The sequence below is a fragment of the Ciconia boyciana genome, chromosome 9 (genome assembly GCF_034638445.1).
Source record: "Ciconia boyciana chromosome 9, ASM3463844v1, whole genome shotgun sequence".
Lineage (NCBI taxonomy): Eukaryota > Metazoa > Chordata > Aves > Ciconiiformes > Ciconiidae > Ciconia > Ciconia boyciana.
In genome coordinates, this window is record NC_132942.1 from 14,290,416 (window position 1) to 14,310,339 (window position 19,924).

Sequence of the window (19,924 nt, forward strand, 5' to 3'; positions counted from 1 at the left end):
AGGGAGTTTTCAAGGTCTAAAGCTGAATAGACAGGAAGATGCAGCTACCCATCAAGCTAAATGCAAACCTCTGGCTCCAGGGAACTTCCTGGAAGCAAGTCTTGATAGCTAGTTAGGGAATAAGCTGCATTTTATCAGCTGATTCTACTGAACTGCCCATAGCAAACTCCCTACAACATTTTTCCAGAGGCAAAGTACTGTCAGCATATTCAGAGTTTAAAGGTAATAATATTTAATTTTTTTGTCACTCTCAACACAGTCACAGTATATTCACCCTTCATCTCCATAATCCTTCTTAAGAGTGTAATTAGGAAAAATATGCCTAATCAAATCAAACTCAAGCCAACTTTGTTGCAGTTGTAATGGACACTGGTGGGAGTCAAAAGCACACAAAGAAGTTTACATGCAGCCAAATAAAAATTAAGGACTCCTATCTTGAAATTATTTTTAGTACATTAAAGAAACATGAAATGCTGCATTGATTCAGGAAATTCAGGGTCTTTTGCTTTGTCTAAACAAACATCTTAGTTACTGTGAGAAAATATTTAGGGGCTGACTAATTGACTCCAGTAAGTTGTCAGCTGCTTTATTGCCACTATAACAGTTTTAACTATCTGATGACCTAGCTCCAGCTGTTTTCCTCCTTATATTTCAAGAGGCGTATATAGCTTTTACTAGTGTGGTAGCTGGACTGAACATGTGAGATCACTTTTTGTACTCCCTGTTCTTTAACTCTGAAGAGCTTAGATGGGGACAATTTAAGTAGATTTGAGTCCATAATAACTATTGTTTGCACAGAGATGTCATGTTTGTAATTTGCTTTTCCTGACTGGCTGCAGGCTGGCACATTTGGATGTATTTGTAAGTGCACTGAATTCTTTGTTCATTTTGTTTTGAAACTAAAATTGTGACAATCGTTCCCATTTTCAGCCTTTATATACTTTTTTTTAATTAAAATATGGACACTGGGCAAATATTTTATAATTTGTAAATACATCTTTTATTTTGCAAAAAGCAAATTGTGCTGTAGGGACCCAGAGGTTATTTTTCAGTATAACTATACTCATTCTTGCTTCACTGACTAATTTTCTATTTTGAGTACATTAATATCTATAAGTGTTTTCAGAGTACTTTAAAATTGGTTTATGTACAAAATGAAAATAAGAAGATAAATTTTGTATCTGACCTTTGTTTAAAAGAAATCTAAATATGAATTTTACGGCAGATGCAGAGAGTTATTAAATAGTCACTATTTCCTTAGAGTATAGAATTTCAATGTATAAAATAGAGGTAACTCCTGATTAGGAAGCTACATCAGCACCTTAAAAATGTACTAGCAGCTCTTGGTATTTAACAGCATATTTTAACATGACCACAAAGACTGCTTCTCTTTTTTCAAAGGAGCTTTTCATGTGGAAAAGATAGAGAAGGAGTGGTTCCTCACATCTGTTTGAATGGTAAGAAGGGAATATGTATTTTTCCTGTTACATGCTTTGTAGAGACACAGGTGTAATCAATAATAATGTTAAAAATGTCAAGTTATATCTTAGAATAAATGTAACTACTTACAATTAATGTCAGTTCTTAACAATCCTGGTTATGGCTAAACATTAACCAAACAAGCAATACAGTAAAAAGAACAGATAAATATAAAATGTTTATATACATATATGTATATATTTATGTATGCATATATACATACGTATTTCTGTAGAAAATATAAATAATATGTATTTCTCTAATACAAATTCAAATGAAATTAGGGGATATGGGTTTCTTCCTGTATTTTTGACTGTATTGCAATAGGAAAAGCAGGAGCTAAAGTTGCTGTAAGATGGGAATTTGTATGTGCAAAACAGGACACTGCGAGGGAGAAGAGGGGCAGTTACCTTGAGCTATCGCACTCTGGTAATACATTATTCAACATTGACCTAACTTTCTGTGTATCCCAGTAGAAAAGATGCTCTGATTTTAGCCCACAAACCCCTCAAAGGGACAGAGTGTAGCTTAAATTCATCTTTAGCACGTTGTGCTTGATCAAAAGTGCAAGAAATGGAAGAACTAAGAACACAATTACAGAATTATGTCATAGTACAGTAGAAACCTTAATTACATATTAATCTTTATTGTTATTGATACGGGTTTTTTTCTCCCCCCCGCCCCCCCCATTTTTTCATAATTTCTAAACCAAATAAAAATCCAGCACTTTAAAGATAAACTATCCAATGGCACACTAGGTCAGCCCTGAGATCATCCACTACTGTCTTCAAAGGATAGTCCTCACCAGAAGCTAAAGCAAGGGTTGGATAAACCCCAGAAACATGAAGATGAAAGTCCTCAACACTCTCTTGATATGGCGTATTGTCCAGTGTTTTGATATATTGATGCATCCTGTCATGTTACTAACTCAAGGCCTTTCTCTTACACTTACGCAAACAAAATCAGAGGTGACTTTGTCATTGCTTAGTTCATTACGTTCTTGTTTCTCTTCCAGTTCATGACAAGAGCAGCATTGCTCATCTGCCTTCTTTATGGAAGTCATTCTTGTAGGATTTTCCTCTAATCAGTAAGCAATCAAAGCCTTTCAATTCTCCGCATAAATGCTGTCTGTCACCTGGCTTTATGGAGAAACCTGTAAAGAAAAACATCCTTATCCACAGGCAGAATGGGTAGAGACTTGGGGAGTAAACTATTTGGTTCTGCATCGCTACTTCAACAAAATCATCATTTAGCCATGACTGGAGTGGTGCTTGCGTACAAAGAATAAAGATCCGCAGTTCATTTCCACACAGCAGTTTGATGCAAGTGATAGCAATTGAATGTCAGCAAAGTATATTGGAAGTCGAAGTTAGTGACAAAGCACAAATGAGACTCAGCCATGCTTTCTGAGGTACAAGTCTCAAAACAGAAATTTTGACCAATGAAGGAATCCAAAGAAACCAAAAGCATCCACACAATTGTAAAGCAGGAAACAAGAATTCCATACATCTTGAGAGTCCTTTTAAAAAAAAAAAAAACAACAAAACAAAACCAAAAAAACAAACCCAAAACATTCTTAATCCTGTCCAAACCCAAAATATATGTGATCTTTCAAACACAGATGAGGAAAAAACCCTAACTCGTGTATTTAATGTATTTATATAAAAGTAAGACAACACAAGTCATTGCAGAACTTCATAAACCATGTAACATGCATTTTTGCTAAATCACTTTGCAACATATTTGGGTTGTTGTCAAAGAGGTCATTAGTTCATGAAAACATGATCTGACTAGCCTATCTTTTACTCCATAAATAAGAGTAATCTCTACTGGTTTTAAGGTACTAAATCCTTTACGTACCTTAAGGAAGAAATAAGCCTCCTTTAGGCCACATAGAGTTACATATTCAAGCACTACTGCAAAGGTTTTTCTCCCCACCTCACACCTGCTTTGTTTATAATAGTGTTTTCATAGAGCAGATAGAAATATTTTGTAATTTAAAACTAACAATCTAAAACTCTTTACTGCAATACTTATGTCTGCTATTCCTGTACGTTAAAAAACTTCATTACTATAACTGAATGCTAGCTTTGCTTTGGTTAAAGTTAGGAAATAATCAGCTGGTAGAAACTGACTTTTCTGAGGGCTGTAAACTCAGTGTGCCGATTTAAACTACATGGAGACACGGTGTTCCCTCCCAATAGAGATGTGGGGAATTTGATTATGTTATGAGATTTGAAAGTGGGTCTCAGCAAAGTTGTCACAGGTTCTATCTGCATGTGAAACAAATCACAGTAAAAGACAAATACTAAAGCTCAAACTATGCCCTTTATTGTCTGCTTTTATCCTCTACCAAGTGATCTGACTCAACTATTATTTAAGTCAATGCATAACATTTGCAATCTCATCAGGAAATTATATTAAAGAATTGTTAGTTCCATAGATGAGTCTGTGGGAGAAATTGGATTGTGATGGTGAGACAGACTAGAAATTATCAGAAATAGACTAGTTCTTTATCCAAAGATTTGAATTTCACTGGATTGAACTTATTTTAAAAGGCAGAAGTATCTTTCTATGGACAAAAAGATGGGGTTTGGTCAATAAATGTAATCAATGTGCATTCTCAAGTTGTAGTAAGTTATACAGTCCTTATGGGCTAAAACTTCCGCCCCTCTCACAGAAGTTTTAGACGAGTAAAAGCTCCTGTTTCCTTTCTGATCCAGTCTTCACATAAAAAACATTAATTGCTTTGTACGAGATGTCTGCTTGCAACTCAAATCTATTAAAAAGTAAAAATAAGGGGTTTTTTTAAACTTCATCGGTTTTAAATTTTACCCAAGTACACTTTATTTTGAAACACTCTTTAGCCTTCTCACTTGTTTTCCTATAGATTTTTGTGATCTAAATGAATCTACTTGGACCAGGGCCTTTTAGAACTGAGCAGTAAAGAGCTATCTGAATAACTGAAGTTTATAAGGTGTTACCGAGTTACACCAGATCAGCTACACAGCCCTGAAAGAGTAGCTGAATAAGTACTGATAAAGAGTAGTTTTAGTGTTACGAATACATACATGAGAAACACAGAGCGCAGCCTCTGAATTACCTACTGATCTATTGAATTGATTCCTGTAGTACATGCTGCCAAGAGCAGGATTTCTCTTTTATTAAGTAATTTAATTCAAAACAGAAAAAAGAAACATCATTACAACAGTAAAGCAAAAAAAAAAAATAATCGCATTAAATCTGAGCAAAAGCTTGTGAGCAGAGTGGTATGTGATTGGTATATCGTGTCTTCCATGAATGAAAGACATTCCACTAATGGCAGCCAGGGTTCAAAACATGGACTGAGAGCAAGAAATTACCTTATCTTCATATCTGTAACATGCAGACCTAGCATGGTATCCTGGTTTCGGCTGGGATAGAGTTACTTTTCTTCGTAGTAGCTGGTATAGTGCTGTGTTTTGGATTCAGGATGAGAATAATGTTGATAACACACTGATGTTTTAGTTGTTGCTAAGCAGTGCTTACACTAAGTCAAGGACTTTTCAGCTTCCCATGCTCTCCCAGTGAGGAGGTGCACAAGAAGCTGGGAGGGGACACAGCTGGGACAGCTGACCCAAACTGGCCAAAGGGCTATTCCATACCATATGACGTCATGCTCAGTATATAAACTAGGGGAAAGCTGGCTGGGGGACTGCTGCTCGGGGACAGGCTGGGCATCAGTTGGCGGGTGGTGAATGGTTGCATCACTTGTTTTTCCTGGGTTTTGTTTATCTCTCTTTTTTGTTGTTTGCCTTTTCATTACAATTTATCATTATTATTATTATTATTATTATATTTCAATCATTAAACTGTTCTTATCTCAACCCACAAGTTTTCTTACTTTTACTCTTCTGATTCTCTCCCCTATCCCACCGGGGGGGAGGGTGAGCAAGCAGCTGTGTGGGGCTTGGCTGCTGGCCAGGGTTAAACCACGACACATGGAGAATCAGTACATTTAGTGTTACCTTTGGGTTTTCTGAATCTTATTTCATTTAGTTACATTTCTAGGTAGATTTTGTTTTAAGGAGTAAACTGCTGAATCACTCACAGGTGGAGTAAGACCTTAATAACACTGAATATGGTCTCTGTAAAATAGTTCAAAACATTTCACAGTGCAGCAACCATAGAACTCCTCTTTTCAAATTGTTACTTCCCAATTTAAGAAATAACAAGCACATCACCTGTCTAGTCTTGGATTTAAAATCATTCGAACATTTATACTTCAAGTATAATCTGTCTACAGATTGTACTGCATCTGTCTCCCCCAAAAGACCTCTTCTGATTAAGATGGACAGAGCCTTTGCTGACAGAAGTCAGTGTACGTGTCTGAAAGCTGGAGTCAGACTTCATGCTTTTAATAGTAACTAAAGTTTTTTTCAGGTAGATTTTTAAATCAATATGACAAAGCAGTAAGTTTTGCCCTTAATACTTTAAGGGCTTTATTCTGATGTTATTTCCAACACCATAAAAGTGGAGTAATTCTACTGAAGCAGAATGAGTAAGACCAAAGTGAATGGAAATAACTGAGGCTAACTGGTGCCATATTTAAGAAGCTGTTTTAAATACCAGGTTTTAAGCCTATGTGATAGCTCAGTTGTAATAGTAGTATATTACTTAAATTTAATATGGAACAACCTATTACAAAAAATTACATAAATCCATATACCATAGATTGAGATGCTTTAAAAAGACTGGCTAAAGAAAAGTAGAGTGTCTACAACTTTCAGTAATGACATGAATTAAGGCAAATGTATCCTTAAATGCTATATTTCGGAATGCCTATTATAGTACTTTTTTTAAAGAATGAAAACAAAAACCAAACCATCCTTTACGTGCCCTATGAAGGCAACATGAGGGGATTACAACAGTGAATAAAGGCGAAAACCCTCAGGGGTGCAGGAACTTAGAAGCCAGAAAGACCACAGATGTCTTTATAAGAAACTATATACAGCATACCTATTTGTACTTCTATTCTACAGGCATACAAAAATTCTGTATCAGAAAATCACTTTCTGTGTTTGAGATCTGTTCATTTACAGGTCTTTACAGAGCAGTCACAGCAGTATTGTTGTGTGCTTGAAATAAATTAAAACCACTGGGTAAATGTGCTCTATTCAGGATCAATATGCAGCAAACAAAGCTAAACAAGTTTAAAACTCTAATTCCAGCTGTACTAGAAGTTAAGATCTACATGACTCCAACATCCTACCTTTATTTTAAGATTGGAAAGTAATTTATTTACTCACAACGTATTGTTTCATTGGGGGCTGATCAAGGAGTCATGACTTTTATAAGTGAGCACCTTAACATCCTGAAATCGCCAGGAAAATATTCAGGTCAGTGATGTGCAAACATAACACTTTTTCTCTCTATTAGTTCCATTTAAAGGTGCAGCAATCTCAAAATATCTCCCATGACACCCTCACAAGGAAAAAATAATTCCTGGAGACATAAAATTGAAAAATGTAATTGGAAACTTCTGATTTTAGTACTAAAAGGAGAAGGGAAAACTGGGTTTTGTTACTTACATATTTCTGCAAGGGACAGGTTGGCCATTAAGATTATTCAAATAATTGTCATTTGTAACAGTCTCTAAGAAGGCACACTGACAATAACAGACAAATTAAGACCTACATTCACCATCTGAGACATATTCCTTATTGGCCACACTACTCACTTTGCCTTAAAGGCTGAAGAGATGGTAAAGGTTTTAGCATGACTACAGAGAAAATATGGATCAAAGAGCAATTTTTTTTTATTGTGTTGAAGGACAGTGGGCCTTCTAGTTCCCTCGCATCACTGGAACAGCAAAAATTGAATAATACCTGGACTTGAGTCCAACGCAAACACTTGCTGCTAAGCGTACTTTAACTGACATGTCATGGTTCATGAAAGCCAAAATGCTACATGAAAATTAGCATCAACAAAATTTTAATATGGAGGTTTTAATATGGAGGGTCCCTGAGATTTAGGAGTCTCTCTTTGGTCCTTTCTGACACGATGTCATATTAACAAAACTCAAATCTTGGTAAGCAGACACCATTCAAGTCAGCACAACTCTGCTTTACATTGTTTTCAGGGAAAAAAAGATTCATTCTAGAGACAGTAAAAAATTTCCTCAGAAATTGTCAGGGAATAGTTTTCCTCTGTCAGTTCTCATATTATTCTGCATACATTTCTAGATAGTTAAATAAAAATTTGATAGATCAGGTAAATATATGGCCATCAATAGCATCGCCACCAATGTGTCATCACCACTGATGTGTCATCCCCACTTAAGCTATTATTAATACAAATGCTTTCCTTAGATGGAACACAGGTTCTTCTGTCTAGGAGGAATTCTGAATAAGGTTTTTATTTCTATGAAGTGCAGCGTGCCCCACGCCAAGGCTCAATTTACATCTGTATGAAGGGACTGCAAGAAGGCTGCTGGATGGATTCTCCAGTAGAAAAAAAAAAGGGCTGTGGATCAGACTCATAGCAAAAGTGGTTCTTGCACTAGAAAGCTTAAGTGTAGAAGTGGACAGAAAAGTGATCCTACCTTCCCTGCCTGTGAGATTTTGGTCATCGTAGATTAAACCAGAGCATTCATATAAGTTATTTTGTGATTTTATTAAAATCAAAACATTAGTTTTCCAAATAATCTTTTTTCTTCATTTTAATCCTTCTAGCTAAAATGTTTTAGGTTTGGGTCTAAACTGTATCCCCATCCCCACCACACCTTCCCTAAAGAAGGTGGATGATTTTCCACTGAAAAAACAAACAACAAACAAAAAACATTCTCCAGTGGACAAAAATTGTTTTTGTTGAAGAGACCAATTTTCCGTTGAAAAACAGTTTCAACAGAAATTAATCAGAATTTAGTTATCTATAATGCATCCCAGATGGAAGACAGTTGGGAAGTAAAAGAAGTGACATTCAAGGAAGTTACTTCTTTCCTAATGATTGTACAAAGATCAGTTCACAGTGGAATTTTAGTGATAAAATGCAGGACACACATCCAGAATACTGTCCCTAGGATGGCACACCTTTTATTGTGAAGAACTTTAGAGGGTAGGAACTCCTCTACTTTGAGAAGAGACATTTCACTCTCACTTGTGAGAATGCAACAGTGCCTGCTGTAAATTTGAAATTTGAAAATTGACAGCACTCTCAACATTCAATACAGTCCCCACATACCAGATTTAGTGCACCAACTGCAATGCAAAAAATGCACGTGGCCTCCAAAAGAAGAGTGCACACTTAGAGGACCATGGCAGCCATCCCAGATGCTGCCCGATACAGATAAAAAATACAATCAATCAAGATTGTCAAGAGACTTTCAGAAAGGGCACAAACTGAGTGAACAAAGTACCATGAATGTGCCAGCAATGTAATCTGGTTGATCTAAGGATAAAAAGAGGCAGTGCAGATATTCATGCACAACAGTAAGGAATTATGACCTAATTTCAGAGAATAGTTATAGCCTGCCTTATACAGCCAAAGGTCTTCTGTTCCAGACACTCGCTGGAAGGGAGTGAATGCTCCATTATTGGTGATGAGCTGCAGCTACCTAGGACAAGAGGGGTGTGCATCTACAACTCTCTCACAACTGTGAAAGAAAGCAGCCTCAACTATTTCAGTCATCAAATTATCTTACTGAGTCTGCCTAAAAGTTTCTTCTTGTCTTAGAAAGTGTCCAGGAATGTCCCAGTCCTGTGAAACTGACTGGTTCACAGATTCTCTGGTTGCTGAAGATCACAACAGTTGGTTATTTATTGTTTTTCTGGTTCATTCAAATAAAAATGATAAAAAGAATAACAAACTCCGTTTGTTACTCATTGAGTTATATGGGATACACATTGCTGTGGCTTTTATGACAAGCCTGTAGCCATCACCTGCTATCATCCACTCAAGCCTATGGCAGTCAGTCTCAGCATTTCTTTCTCATTTCTATACAGTGGTTTCCAGAATCTGATTCTCATCATTTCAAACAGCACTCACAGAATTTTCTTCCAAAACATCAAGGCTATTTTCTGTTATAACTTCAAAAACCCCAAACTTGCTCTACACAATTACGTCACTTTTTTTTTCCACATTAAAAAGTCTTTCTACATGTGGCTGAGTAATACAAATCACTACTTCATGACATTTTTGCAAACTGCTGAGTACATTATTCATTAATATATATTTATTACTGCTGAACTAGCTCTAGAAACAGTGAAATAAGGTGCACTAAGTAGTTTTATTGTGCCTTTTATTTTTATAAAACAAAATAGTTTGGGAGTGTATTATTTTTTTAATCCAATATGCTGTGTTCATTTTAGGGGCAGTGTACTCTTGTTACAAAGCACTTTCACAAATGCATTCTCATGAGGAGCCTGGAAGACTAGCATATCTCCCCAATGGTAGAAGGTAGAAAAATTCTAAAGGTAGAAAAATTCTAAAGGTAGAAAAAAGTATTCTAAAGGTAGAAAAAACTATTCTAAAGGTAGAAAAATTCTAAAGGTATTCTAAAGGTAGGAAAAAAAACTATTCTAAAGGTAGAAAAAAAGTATTCCAGAGTATGATGCCATCCATGTAGCTAAGGGCAGGCAAGTGATCACCCTATGCCTAAATCCCACAGTCCTTTCTGGGCACACAATTCAGTCAAACCATTATTTTACAGTAAGTGCTATGGACACATGTTTTTGCAAAAACATGATGGTACATAATACCAGGATAAGCTAAGGTAACAATAATTACTTTGAGATCTTAAACAGGTCTTTTATAATCTTACTACTAATTTAATACCAATTTGCATCCAAGGCTATTAACATGGTTTTAATAGTACATATTTGTCACATAAAACACTGTTTATGTCCAGCTTAGAATGAACAGATTAGAAAAATAGTATCTACCTCTTTGGTATTATTTAAATATAGTACTATTTTCCTTGGGGAGAGTGAGATGAGTCCTTAACTTTTTATGGCGCACACAGTATGGAAAAAAAAATTGACATCATTTATTTAATCTCTATTATTATCTTAACTATTAAAACATGCATTAAAACATGCACAGAGGATCACTTAGGCCCTTATCCAGTCAGGTCTTGAAAACTTACAAAGGTGGTGTACTGGGTTTGTGTGGCAAGGTTTTGGTAGCGGGGGTCTACAGGGGTGGCTTCTGTGAGAAGCTGCTAGAAGCTTCTCCTATGTCCAATAGAGCCAATGCCAGCTGGCTCCAAGACGGACCCACCGCTGGCCAAGGCCCAGCCCATCAGCAACGGTGGTAGTGCCTCTGGGACAACATGTTTAAGAAGCGGGGGGAAAAACTGTGCAACTGGAGCTGGAGAGAGGAGTGAGAATATGTGAGAGAAACAGCCCTGCAGACAGCCAGGTCAGTGAAGAAGGAGTGGGAGGAGGTGCTCCAGGTGCCGGAGCAGAGGTTCCCCTGCAGCCCGTGGTGAAGACCATGGTGAGGCAGGCTGTCCCCCTGCAGCCCATGGAGGTCCATGGTGGAGCAGATATCCACCTGCAGCCCGTGGAGGACCCCACACCAGAGCAGGTGGATGCCCAAAGGAGGCTGTGACCCCATGGGAAGCCTGTGCTGGAGCAGGCTCTTGGCAGGACCTATGGAGAGAGGAGCCCACGCTGGAGCAGGTTTGCTGGCAGGACTTGTGACCCCATGGGGGACCCACATGGGAGCAGTCTGTTGCTGAAGGACTGCACCCCGTGGAAAGGACACGTGGAAAGGACCCACACTGGAGCAGTTTGCAAAGAACTGCAGCCTGTGGGAAGGACTCACACTGGAGAAGTTCATGGAGGACTGTCTCCTGTGGGAGGGACCCCATGCTGGAGCAGGAGAAGAGTGTGAGGAGGCAGGGGCAGCAGAAACAACATGTGATGAACTGACCACAACCCCCATTCCCCGTCCCCCTGCGCTGCTCAGGGGAAGGAGATACAGAATGTGGGAGTGAAGTTGAGCCTGGGAAGAAGGGAGGGGTGAGGGGAAGGTGTCTGTTTTGCCCGTGATGGTAATTGCTGAGTGATCTCCCTGTCCTTAACTCGACCCATGAGCCTTTCAATATATTTTCTCTCCCCTGTCCAGCCGAGGAGGGGAGTGATAAAGCGGCTTTGGTGGGCACCTGGCTTCCAGCCAGGGTGAACCCGCCACAAGTTTCTTCAAGAGTTCATTTCTACCTTTTCACTTTTGAATGTTTTGATTAAAATGCTTATGATGTTCCTGTAATTTTTAGAACTTTTACTTACTTTATAGACACACTTGTGTTCATCTGTTGTTTCAGTGTATACAATTAAGCAATGCATGGTTTATTGACTAAAATGCCACTTGTTTGCTGGAACCCAGGCAGTTTTTCACGTCAATAAGAGTTGGTGCACTTAAGTAATAAAATGATGCTAGAGTTGTTTTCCATACTGTATGTGCCAGGCGAATATACAGATTAATTAACCTCATGACAAAGTAATTATGCAGAAAATGTAGTATGTAAAGGAGATGTTTCCAGTCAGAACAGTTGCACAGGCAAATATGCTGAGAAGTCTCTAAAAGACCTCATCATGCTACAGCTGGATTAACAACTGTAATTAAACTCTCCAATAATGTTTATCTAAATATTGTATATATAAAAAGTGTGGACTAATCCATGGTGAATAGGTTGAGGAGTGGAGAGCTGGGAGAAAAAAAGGGTACTTTTCAACAAAGAACAAAAATTTGAATGCATAATATTTTACTGCAAAAAATAACTGATTGGTTACAAGATTGTCAGAAACATATATGTGAATTTTAAATATACCAAGGCTATCTAGTTTTACTACTGTGATTGTATGTTATATAATGCAGGATATAAAAGTGTATTCAAGTACGTCATGAAGCATTGATGAGTTGAAAGTTCAGCACTAAGATATCATCTGATTTTTGGTCTTATTGAGCTCCCAATCAGCCATCAAATTAGATCGATATAAATTGGGTCTAAATAACACCCGTTAACTTTACTTGGTCTGTTTATGACCAGTATTTTCTCACTGGAAATATTTAGAGAGATTTCAAAATTGAATTGGCATTTTCTATTCCTAAGAGCAAAGTGGCTTACTTCAGAAAGAGCCTTGGGTAACTTACTGGCTGCAAATGTCACTTTGAGGAAGGTCCAAGGACACATTTCCTTAAACGTGTCTTTTATACCTTATTTGATCTACTTGGCACCCATTTTGCACATTTCTTAACCAAACTGCTTGATACTTCAGGTGTAATTGCCATACTAGAGAAAGCACTTTTGTATCTATAGTTTATCAGCACTTTTTAAGTTGAACTTATTATCCATGACAGCTTAACCCTGCAGTTCATTATTAACCAAAACCAGTTCTAGCAAGTAAACTTGTCTAATTTAATAAAAATATCAGGTGTTTCTTTTCCTTTCTAAACTTAAGTTAAATTGCTACAGCCTTTGCGGTGATGGGATACTTTCTAAATATAAGCATATTTATAGTCAATTCACTTGAGTTGGAAAACTTATCGGACACACATTTCTCCTGCTTCTGTTTAGGTGCACCTAAAATGTCTCAATAGTGCTAACAAGCTAGCAGAAAATTAGTTTTCTGCAGCCATCATCATCTGCTTCTACATCTTTAAGCAGAAGTTAAACATGGGACATTTAATTCCCAGTTTGGGGACATAAGGACAGTGAAAATAGAGTATTTTCACGTTAATTCCTGAAGTCTTACTTGAGCATAAGGGGGGGGGACACGAACGACAGGAAATGAGGGGAGGATGTCGGCATCATCATACACACAAAATTAAAGAAAAACAAAAAACCACCAAAATCAAACAGGCCAAGTTAATAAAAATCTGATCTGGGGATCAATAGCATTGCAGAATAACTTCTTGTTTTACCATCCCACATAATGCTTCTGAAGCATAAGTTTCCCCACCCTTGTAGGAATGGAGTAGGCAATGAGCTGTAAGATACTCCTAAACTAACCGTGGAGACCCCCTTGGTAGTATTGTTCAGAAACTGCTCTGCCATTTGGAACGAGGCAAAGAAAGAGGGTACAAAATCCAGTATTACTAAGCAAATCAGCCTGTATTCAAAATTTCCAAGCCAAACAGAGACTATTTGGGGAAATAATTCTCAAGCAATTCCCAAGTATTCTAAGCAATTCAGGTTACTAAACTTTACACTGAGTCTTATGAAGAAAATAATGTTCCTGCTTTAGGCTTGTTGGTCTTATATTTCCATCTCATTACTTCTTTGCAAAATGTGCAAAATTTGCAGTAGCCTACTAGAAGCTAAAAGCTGGTATGAAAGTCTTACTTTAAATAACAGAAAACAATGTTCACAGAGCTCAGGGGGCTTCACTCACTTTGCTAAATATAAAAAATTGTCAGAGGTGCCTGTTAACATGAGAAGATAATTATGGAAACTCATACATAAACATATCTTTCAGACAAATTTTCATTTTGTGGCCTTATTAAAACAATGTTAGGTACCACTATTACTAGTAAAGAGGTACAAAGACTGACGGGTGGGTGAGCACCTATCTGCTAGCTCCATTCAGCAGTTCTGAGATTTAACTGGCACTTTTTCAAGGGTTAGAAGGAGCAAATTGATTTCCTATATTCATCAATAAATTCTGATGTAACATAGGCCACTTTCACTGTATCCTTAAAATAGGGGATTTCCCAAAGGCTTCAGCAGTGTCAAGTCCCATTTATTCATTTCTGCAGAGCATGAGAACTCCATATTGAGGAGGAAGATGGCCGTATACTTCACCATCTTGTTTCCAATGGCACAAGAGAAAATTATGAAAGTTTTCAAACCTAAATTCTGCATGCTATTGAATTACTTTTAGGTAATTTTCATCGCTCTTGTAATTGGCTCTAGTCCTTCTGTTTCTTTCTCCACCTGACATAGCTTTTGTTACATAATTCTGAAAACTTGCATTTCTGTTAAACCTTTTTAAAGATGAGATTAACAATGAGAATACAATGTTCCATGCAAGATAATACATGTGTTAAATATAATAGTAATTTGAACATATTGTCATGACAGGTAGTACCAGATGGTGCAGTTACAGGTAGTACTACTAGTTCATTTTCAGGTATGAATGATCTGTTTACTTTAACAAAATAAAATGTAATTGTTGGTTTTGCAGTCCAAATTCTACTGTTTCCTTGTTTCAAAAGAAAATGTAAGTGTTGTCTGATTTTTTTGTCTCTACCTTTTTAGTGGGTATAGTCTTGGTATGGAGTTACATACCCTCCCACACTCCCCCCTCCCCAAAGCCCATAAACTAATGTTTGTACTATACTTGTTGACTAAAAAAAGAAAAAAGCTACGCCTGCATTCTGTTGATGAACATCTGTTCAAGACAGTTTTATGCAAATTCATGTTTCTTGTTTAATTTGATGGGTGGGCTCAACATCACTGAATTCTCTCCCCATGGAAATACTATACTTGTTGATATTCACACAGGCTTGCATTGTTCACCCCTCACCCCATTCAGCATATCCAAATATTGAGAGTTTTCTTCAACCACTACCACACCTGTAGCTGCAATGAAGGAGAATAAACAATACCCTTTGTTAAAAATGGCATTGATTATGTCTATGTCTGCAGATGGAGGACTGCAAATTAGTATCCATTTTGGAAACAAGGGGCTTAACAAACAAAACTTGAAAGATTTAGGTTCAAAGTGCCTGACACTTTTTCCTAATATGTATCTTTAAAGAATGCTTAAAATTAGATCAATCACTTTAAAACATTACATTTTTTTTGTCCTGTTTTACAACAGTAGTTATTTTTAGTAATAGATTTTTCAGAAGACTTTTCAAGATAAACTATTTAATTTTACATCATTCCTGTGAGGTGAATGCAGATGTGTTGAGGTTTTCTGGGGTTTTTCTGTTGGGTTTGGGAGGTGAGGAGGGGTTGCTTGTTTGTTTTTAACTGATGAGAAAACTAAGATGGCAGGGTCACCAGCTCAATATGACATTCAGCACCAGATGCACTGGAAAATTCTAACTCTCATTAATTTCATTTAAGGTTGTGTATACAACTCAGCTGACATAAGACATTCAAAATTACAGACTGCTTTTAAAGATCTTTCCAAGGTCAGATGAGTCAAGATAGAACAAAAATGAGAATTCATAAGTTTCCTCCTCTGTGACATGTTTTATAATTACTGATAGACTAGCAATAACCATACAAGGAACTCTAAGTGTTGTACAATTGCAAAATAATACATTTTGCAGAGGGATAAAGTCCACCTGCTCTTCTTTTAGCTGGAATTTCCCAACCTACTTCTGTGTATTCAGCAAAGCCTGAATTCCTATTTTAAAGAGGCAAAGGATAGCACTCACCTACCCAACAGGAGGATTTGCTTAAAAATTCAAAGTAGTGAAGAGCCAACATACAGTTTTCAACCATGATCCAGGTATAACAATCTGGACCAAATTTTCGGTTACCAAAAGGAAACTAGTAAGATATAGGACATTATAGTACATGCACTAAACCAGGATTAAGGATATTTAAATTTGTTTCCTGATGCTGTCAAAAGTGTCACATATGACCTTGAGAAGTTCATGATCTCTCTGGAATTTACATCTGGGCACTCCACACAATAATGATTTCTGCCTTTTCTACATATATTGTAAGCTCTTCACATCAGGGTCTGCCCTATTACATGCTTATTACAGCAAAAATCCCCAATTAAGTATGAAACCCATCGTTGTTCTCTGAGTTTCCACAATATATAAATACACTAAGAATAATTTGAGTCTTCCAAATCATGCAAGTCAATGTCAGGAGACATTCTATCTCGTTAAAGAGAATGTCAGGAGCCTCTTCATCCCACTTATTCTGCAATTGGTGAACATTCATCCACCTCACTGTGGGTAGAAACACCTCTCACTTTCAGAAGACATGATATTTTTATGCACACACTTATATGCAGCTGTTATTAAGAATGCAGTCACATCATTTTTTATTCTAATAGTGGGAGTACATAATCAGTTCAAGTGCTGCACTAGTAAGGAGAATTCAAGACAAATTATAAGTCATAGATAATTACTATTAATAGAAAATATGCCTCAAGGAGAATGGAGTTATTAGATAAACATCATTGCAGTGCTTAGTAGCTCAGGAGTGAATAAAAGAAAGGAGAATGAGTTGCTTTGGGATTCCTCCACCCTGTAGTAGTTGGTGAAGGGATATTTATTTTTAGAATCCTTTCTGTTCCTAGCCACATAAATGCAGATTTCATTTTTAGAAAAGGCATGAGAAACTACAGAACAGTACCACCTTGAAACAGTGCAATATTTGGTATTGTTGCAGGAGATGCAATAGCTCCTCAGCCAATGCAAAGGCTCAGTCTTACCCTTGCGCACCTTTCTGCCTAAACTGATCGTGGTTGAACCTCATTACAGTGATACTGTTGAAAACAGGAATTAGCTATCAAAAGCAAGTTTTTGTGTATATGACCTGGCTACTTTAGATTTGAATTTGCATAGAAGTGACATAATTTGTTTGCTGTAAAGTTTTATGCCCTGTCCTGGAAGAAATCTTTTCAAGCCTGCCCTCCTTCCTTTCAACCCTGTTTCAATTGGACAACTGACTGTCGTTCTACTGATGGCAGATGCTTTTCCTTTACTTTAGTATTAAAAAAAAAAAAAGATAAATAAACTAGAAGAAATAACCTTCCATCTTGAAGAGGAAAGTGTGATTATTGAACCACTTGATTTGCTTGATACAATGCTATAATCTTTGATTGACCCACATTTCCTCCAAACATTTGGTGGCTGATTTCCTTTAACAGCACTCTGGGAAGGATTACATTTGAAGTCCCACGAATCAGTCATCCCAAGCCAGCCCACTTTCAGCCCTAAAGTGGTTCACTGCTGTAATACACTATTGGAGCACACCTAAGGTGGGAGACAAGAGGCCAGAATGGCAATGCTTTTGACAACCTGAACAAAAATAAATCAATAGCTTACTAATACACACCCTGAAGTGTCTCAGTGCTAACAAAGAACACATTATTAACCTGACACATGAAAACATTTTTAAATGAATCTTTCTCTATTATATTGTCCAAACTATTGAAAAAATTGCTTGTTTAAAAATCCTTTTACAGAGAGAAAGAGGAAAGAGATCACTGCAATATTGCTTTTTCTACATTGAACATATCTGGCTTTATTATGAATCCTTCCCCCTTCTGTAACTAAAAGAAAACAAAATTTTCCCTAGCTATTTTTGAAAATGACCTGCAGTTGTTTTAGACTAATCCCTTTGCGCTATTTGAAATCAACGTGTTTGTTGTAAACAAGAAAGCTTTTCTTCATTGTGGCCTCTGTGCAACAAGAGGAAAAAGGAAGGCAAAGCAGAAAGATGAGAACTGAAGAATCTGGGTATAGGCTTTCCTGGCAGATACAGAGGGGCTACAGTATGATCTTCTAGTCAGGAGGGTGTCTTTGGTAAGCAACATCTATCCTGAATTGCACTGTTTGCTTGTTCAGTTGGAGTAAATAGTGCAGGATTATATACAAAACTTCTGTTCTTAAAAGGAGTTATTTTCTTCTTAAGTTATATTCATAAAATACTTCCAGTATTTCTGGCAATCAGTGACCTCACACTTTATGATAATTCTCGATAAATTAGCCTGATTTCACACTGCTTTGCAGTCAAGGTCTGCAGAAGATAAATGTTGTCTGGCCTTTTCTAGTCTGTATGCTCATAGGCAAGGTAAGCATATAGAACATTTTCCATGGAAAATTTCCTTGGCTTACAAGTATTTCACATTCCAGAGAAGGCTGATGTATTACCAATTTATAAACCCCATTTAGGGCAATTTTTGTAAAAGCAGACAACTAGGTAATTGTAGAAAACTGAGCATTGTATAGGGCATCTAGGAAAAGTAGCATTACAAATGTTCACGCTTGGAAAAATGAAACCATTGTTGCTTACAACACTGTTGATCTACAGCTCACACAGAGTGATGCAATAAATGCCTGAGAAGAGCTATTTTCCACCTGATCCTCTTCTGAATGTTGGTTCTTTCTGAAAAATATATGGGGGAGGATGCACAGCCTCCTTGAATCACAAGTAATTACAAATTGTCTTTCTTACCCCTGAAATTTCTCATAAACCTTTTGCTCTTCCTTCCCACTCCACCTCCAAAGCTGGACAGGGTGCGTAACTGAGTCGGTTGAGACAGTAAGGAGCTGATCCCTATGGGATATTGGCCTGTGCAAGGCTGTTAGAAGCTGAGGAGGAGCACTCAGGCAGTAGCAACATGAGACTTGGCATAAGCACTGTCTTCTCTATGTTTTGTGAGTGAAAAACATCCCCATGGAAGTTACACCATAAATCACAATCCATGTAACTGCTTGTTTGAGTCCCTGTCACATTATATGTGATTCCCCAGACACAGTTCTGTGACTTTTTTATCAACACAAGCTCACAGACGCGTAACTCCCCCGTTGTATCGAACAGCAGTGCCAAATTTGGCACAGTTTGATCACCCTCTGAGTAAAGACATGTCTCAGAAGGGACATCTGTGAACTCAAGTGGGAGGCAATGATGGACCTCTGCTGCCAGCTGGCCGAGGGGCAGCATGGATGTCAACTGTGAAACATCTGTTCTTCCACCTGCAAGAGTCATGGTGGCAAGCTGCTTTCAGAGCAGTAGGGGAAAGATACAAATGTATATTTTCTAATTATGCAATTGCACTCTCCTCCCTATTTTCCATTTGGGAAAGCAGAGCAAATTGGCACAACTAGAAGTTTTGCTTCACTAATGCACACATGGATCAAACTGGAGTCTGCATTACAGAACAGAAACAATAGTCAAAACAATTCTCAACTTCTACTCACTGTAATGACAAGAGTTATGATGTTTAGTAATTTGATGCAAAGAAACTTAATAGTGCTGTAACAGAGAAGAAATGACATGAGGAAATATTTAAAGTCAAAGGCTATATTCCATGATACATAAAATTTTTTCCTTTTATAAGTCACAGCAGTCAGAAGTGACATGATTTGTCTTTGAGACACTTCACAGAAGAGATAGTTCATGAATTAGGGAACCAATGGTAGCATGCTTTATTTATTTATTGGAGGTATGCCAGAGCAGCCCTGGGATGTACACCCCTGTTTATTGCCTTCATTGGCCACAAACCTGGACAGAAACTTCACGGTGCCCTGCACAGTTCTACTCTTAAATCCTTGACAGCTTGACTTCTGCGTAATAACACTGGCTAGGTACACAAATAGGTACTCAAAGTAGAACATGTAACAGCTGGTTTTGGTCCTTGCAGCATGGGTATTATCCGCTAAAATACAGGGCATTGAGAACTCCTTATTGCAGTTTTGGACCCTGAAATACTTCTCCATATGAAATATAAAGTAGAAAGGTGTGACAAGAAAGACTGAG